Consider the following 6172-nt stretch of genomic DNA (forward strand, 5'->3'; position numbering starts at 1 on the left):
CTGTTAGTTCAGCTTTCACCTTGACAAATGATTCTTCTTGAGCTGGCCCCCAGTTCCAGGCTCATTTGCTGCTGAGTAGTTCTCTCATTGGCTTTGAAAGCTCAGCAATTCGGGGAGAAAATTTTCCCAGTTGATTGACCATCCCCATGAAACGTCTTAGCTCAGAGGTAGACTTGGGTGAAGCCATCTTGTTGATTGCTGCTGTTTTCTGAGGATCGGGAGAGATTCCTTTTCCATCAATAGTGTGACCTAGGAAAGTTAATGAGGTTTTATTGAACTCACACTTGTCCTTGTTGAGTGTCACACCAGCTGCTTGGATTCTTTCCAAGGCTGTTGTCAGTCTAACATCATGTTCCTTCTGGTCTTTCCCAAAGATGAGAATGTCGTCCATCAAGCACAGGACACCTACTAGACCATCAAGGATGGTGCTCATTCTTTTCTGAAAATGTTCTGGAGCACTTGAAATACCAAATGGTAATTTATTAAGACAGTATCGCCCGAATGGCGTAATAAATGTGGTCAACTCACGGGACTCCTTAGCCAGTGGTATCTGCCAGAATCCACTGTTGGCATCTAGTTTGCTCATCACAGTAGCTCCTGTTAGCTGTGCCAGTGTCTCATCTACTCCAGGTAGTGGATGTGTTTCTCTGAGCACACTTTCATTGAGTGGTTTCAAGTCAACACAAATTCTGACATCACCAGATTTCTTGGGAACCACCACCATTCCAGCACACCAAAGGGTTGGTTTGTCCATTTTGGATATAACCCCTAACTTCTCCATGCGTTCCAACTCCTGTTTAACTTTAGCTGACTGCTGTAGCTGAATGCTTTTGAGGGTTTTGAATGTCTTCATCGACACTGCAGTAGCCTCGGCTCCAGTATCAAGCTTAAACACTATCTCCTGGCCATTTATTTTGATAGGAGCAGTCCATGAAGTGCCCTTTGTTTCATGGATAGTGTCTAGAAAACCATTGTTCACTGGTGATTCTTCGGAAAGTGTAGCAACTGCTTTGCTGCGACAAACTGAGCTGTAGTGACCCTTCTTCTTGCATTTGTGACAGATCACGTCCCTGGCTGGGCAGGACTGCTTAGGACGAGGCTCTTTTCCACAGTAGGAGCACTTTTGACCACGGTTGACTGGCTGTGGCCTGGGTGTTTGGTGGTGAAGGCTTCGGCTATTTGCGGGTCGCTTGAGTGGCTTCCGTGACGTGAAAGCTTGGACGGAAGTTTCCCCATCTGGTTTGCTCAGGATCGCCTGTTGTCCTCTCACAGCTTCTTGTTGCCGAACCAATCGTTTTGCCTTTTCAAGGGTAAGCTCTGAGTCCATCTGCAGCTTTGCTGAGAGTGAGGAATCTCGGATGCCCACGACAATTCGGTCACGGATCAGCTGTTCTTTGATCACGCCAAATTCACAGTCTGCTGCTAGGCTGTACAAGGAAGTAATGAACTGTTCTGCAGTTTCTGATTCTCCTTGAGAGCGTTGGTTGAACCGGGCCCTTTCGAAGATCACATTCTTCCGGAGTTTAAAGAATTCGTCAAATTTCTGTATGACGTCTGCAAATTTCTTCCGACTTTCTTGGGTAATGTTCGTTGAGGTCAGCACATCGTCGGCTTCTTCCCCAAGACAGTAAAGCAGAGTGCTCACTTGGCGTTCGTCCTCCTCTTTGTCGAGACCTGAAGCTACTCGGTACTGTTCGAAGCGTCTCTTCCACTTCGGCCACTCATCAGGTGAGTTAAACGTGAATGAGGCAGGAGTCTGCAGAATAGCTGCTGGGTATGCCATTTGACCACGTCTCTCAGCTTCTGACACCGTAGTGTCACGGAATATATTCTAGTTAAAAGTCTTATAGCAATATAAGACTTTTAACGGAATGTCACGGAATGGAAATTCCGTGACACCGTAGTGTCACGGAATTTCCTATATATTGTAGGAAATTCTTTATTAAATAATTTTAAATCAGCTGTAGATAATTACTTTTATGACTATAGATTTATGTTAATGTAATAATTATATTCATAGTTAATTTTTGTTCATTGCATCTAATTTATGTATGTATATGTATGTAATTGAATGGGTGTACAGGCTTCTAAGCCTCAACCCAAATCACATCATAATCATAATCATAATCATATAAGAACGGCAATGAATGCAGGGTACAACGCAACTCTATTTATACTACAACAAGAATACATACGAGTATCAAGACTCACGGTAGTGAGTCGCGCGGCCAGTAAAGCAGAAACGCGCGCCGCAGACAATAAATGACGCGACCACTACGTGAGGATTTTACAAGAACGAACGTTGTCAAATTCGGCCTTCCTGTAATCCACCCGTCACTTACGCTATCCCTCTGAAACTCTGGAGTTGAACTCATCGTGTCACTAGTAACTACCACACAAGCAGTGAAGCAAATCCATGCCGATAGTTTCGTGATCGAGGTTGCCGACATCAAAGGGGAAGTTTCATTTTTTTTTTATCGCATGCGGTTAGACGCAACCGCAGGTGTATGCCTTGCGTTCCTTTGTGCATTCCGAACATTGATCGCCTTGTTATCGCTTCAGTATTCACTCAATCACCTCAAGATTCACATCATCGATTTCACCATACATGATCAGCTACCCTACAGTCGTGATTTCAGCACCAAACGAAGTTTCAGTCGTCCTCAGTCGACCTAGAGGCCAAATACAAATCCCAGATTGTTGTTTTCCGCAATACTCGCTTGGCATGTAGGGCAATGTGTCTTTAAACTGTTCTGAAAGTTTCGTTCAGATTGAAACATTTGTTTTCGAGAATGGCTAGTTTGAAATTTGAATTTAATCGCCCCCACGTCATTCGCTCTCTAAGAATTTTACTCGGAATTTAAAGAATAACGCAGAGAACAACTGCGGTCACTGGGTATTGATGAACTGGCGCTCTATGTAGTTAATCAGTACGTATAGCCACCAAGAAGTGTGCTGCCATAGATTATAGTGCATAGATATAATCTATGGTGCTGCATACCATCCTTCGTTTTGAAATTAGTCGCCCCCACATAATTTGTCCTCTAAGGGCGCGGCTTAAAGAATGACACAAGAGTACAACTGCGGTTACCAGTTGTTGACACAAGCTGTGAGTAATTAGCACATGTAGCTAGCTTAAAAGGAAGTGTGCAAAATCGCCTAATACAATTGTCACCATGCATTATTGCATTTTATAGCACCCCCACACAAAATTACACATGTAATTACAACATACAGAGGAGACACATGAATACCAAACACTTTTCACAACAATAATGTAAGAATTGTACAATAATGACTGTAATATAACTGCTATGCAAATGTTTTCCAGTGGCCCGCCATGGTAGCAAGTCTCACATGACGGCATGTATATTCATCCAAACGCAATGGGAGTAACGAGTAAGTATGATGACAACAAGTTGGTATGACTCCATTTGTAGAATCCAGATGAGTGGGTGTGGCTCCAGTATATCTAAATAGTTAACAAACATTCCTGTTATAAATACGTGCTAGAGTTGCAATGTAATAGTATAGTATAGTATTTAAATGCAATAATACATAGTCTCCATTGCATCACTATCAAACGACACTAAGTGGAGGATATTGTTGCATCTCTAGTATGTACACTCTATCAGTACAACCTATCTTAATGGCTATTAGTATAGAAAGACAACCACTCTTGAAAAGCCAATTCCAATTGAGAATTTATACACTGTTACCTGCTGAATGAGTGAAGGTGGCAATAAACAAGTTCCACCGTAATTTATACACGTGATCTGATCCTGTATATTCTGTCAGTGGATGAGATCCACTTGGCCAGGACAAAATGTGACTCAAGTGCCCTGGATGATCCATACTCAACCAACTTATGACCCAGTGGCACAATGGAACTGACTATTTATAGAGAATACAATTATATTTATTTCTAAGATGTGTGGATGTGTGGACACATTACAACACATTACATGTACATACAAGACATGCTACGTACTGTTTTAGCATTTCAAGTCACCACATTATACACGTACCAGTCAACAATGCTTCATAGTGCCCATCAGTAAACCTGAAGAAAAGTTACGAAAAATAAAAATTCACATAAGTACAATGAAACCTCATTAATATGGCAGGCTGTGGGACCAAAAGATTTGGCCTGAATAACAAGGTGGCCTTATTAATGAGGTCATAAGTAATGCTTAGCTATATTTGGGACCTACCAGAGGTGGCCAATATAATGAGGTGGTCTTATTAAAGAGGTGGCCACTAAGTGAGGTTTCACTGTACATATAGTTCACAATTTTGTGAACAATATTAATGGTTAACAATATACACTGAAACCTGCAGGTCACTTCTTGTGGAAGATTGCTCTCTACACAAAATGACACATTCAGAGATTGCATTTAGATGGATGATACAGTAACACATTGTGACTTCAATACTCGTGATGTGTCACTGCTAGGCAGCAACCATATACACGGCACTGCCACATCGCACTTGCTCGCACACACAATTTTGCTAAAGATTTTACAAATTGATAATTAAGGGGTGTGGCAACTAGCTGTTTCGCTCGCAAGACTGTGTGGCAGCTGTTTCCCTTCTGTACAAGTGGCCACCAAGACAGGTCCACTGTGGATGAAAGCCAGGCATTAGATATTTGGCATTTCATGTGTTGAAGACATTCCAGGGCTTCTGGTAGTCTCAAATCTCACCACAGTTTAACTCAGGCAGTGTTGTGGTCACCACTAAACTACTGGAATGCTGTGTTATGTTCATCTTATGCTTGGCTACTATATTGTAGAACTAAAATGGATACTCTGAAAAATATATCCTATGGATAATGACTTCATCACTTTCTTCATCAGGAACTTATAAGGACCAATAGTGAAACTTTTTACACTTGGGGCTGACAGTCAACTGCCTATGTCTGAAGTAGTGCTTTTGGTGCTCTAACAGATTGGCTGCCCCCTTGCTGCCAGCACTCACTGTCTCATACGCTGTCATACACTAAATCCATCTCTATAGCCAGTTAGAACAGCATGCTTCTTACCTGTTTTTAAGGCCGCATAATGCAGCCACCTCTTTAAAAGGCAAGGTTAGAAAATTTTGTCCCTACGGCCTGAATAATGACCATGCAGTTATCACTGTACTATTAGTGATTAGTGATCATGGGGGATTATTTATTAAGATACTAAGATATACAAACGCTACAACCTCTAAATATAGCAGTAAATGTTTTACCCTGGTCCAATGTCTCGTAATAATGGTGACTTCGTGAGAGACTCTACTGTGACAAATACAAGTTTATCATGATATGTGCTAATCGCCTTTTTACAATTAAGTTTTACAACACAAATACATGTATAGTTAAACTCACCAATTGCGACTAAATCCCTTCAACACGAAAAGACAAGTAATGAGACAACCTTGGAGACAACAGCCACACAAGCCTATTCTGGTGCGTTTATTTAGTAGTAATATAAATTTTAAAGGCGTTTATTTACAACAGGACATAATTACGCACATCTCTATTGTCTCTGTACATACTTGCCTTTTCTTTACTATTCTCATTTCATTTCACAAGATCTCTTGGCAGGGGCGTAGCTTCTTCACTTGAATTAGTCAATGCTTGAAGTAGATCGAGATACTCAAATAGAACAGTCACATTTCTACAAGTGCCATATTTTTATATTGTAAAGTCTGTAAGTAGCTAGTATTAATATTCTGTCACTGTAATCTGGGGTTTCTGTCAAAACCATGGAAACTCACCTACTGTTATCAACAGTGCATTGCTTATTCTAACAAAAAGTATTGAAATCCCATCCAAAAACAGCTTATAGCTGTAAAAAAAGTGCGCGTCCAAGTAAAGCAGAGTTAACTGCGACAAAAAGTAATGATATCATAATGCGGCCATGTGCGAGGTGTGCAAGTTGTAAAATTAATATTAGCTAATCAGATAATACAATGTTATTGTTAAAGTGTTAATGAGAACTATGTGATGCTGCTAGTTTTTAAGTGTGTGAGCATCTTCATAAATGCCACATAAATTTAATTCTCAATACAGCAATGTGTATAGATTCTCTGATAGTAATAAATAGTTTGAGTTTGGCCGCCTTTCCTGTATACAGCAATGCTACGAACAAAGGAAAGGTGGCCAAACTCAAACTATTTATTACTA

At 40.8% G+C, this 6172-nt stretch overlaps 1 long non-coding RNA gene across 1 annotated transcript; it reads right to left on the reverse strand.

The window, feature by feature from the left end:
• Nucleotides 1–3241: 3241 nt before the first annotated feature.
• LOC136266781 (uncharacterized) lies at nucleotides 3242–5467 on the reverse strand. The gene is made up of 3 exons (XR_010706285.1): nucleotides 5372–5467; nucleotides 3992–4063; nucleotides 3242–3472 (listed from the first exon to the last, which is right to left on the reverse strand). It is a non-coding gene; the product is annotated as an uncharacterized lncRNA (long non-coding RNA).
• Nucleotides 5468–6172: the final 705 nt, after the last annotated feature.

Source organism: Dysidea avara, chromosome 9 (assembly GCF_963678975.1).
Source record: "Dysidea avara chromosome 9, odDysAvar1.4, whole genome shotgun sequence".
NCBI lineage: Eukaryota > Metazoa > Porifera > Demospongiae > Dictyoceratida > Dysideidae > Dysidea > Dysidea avara.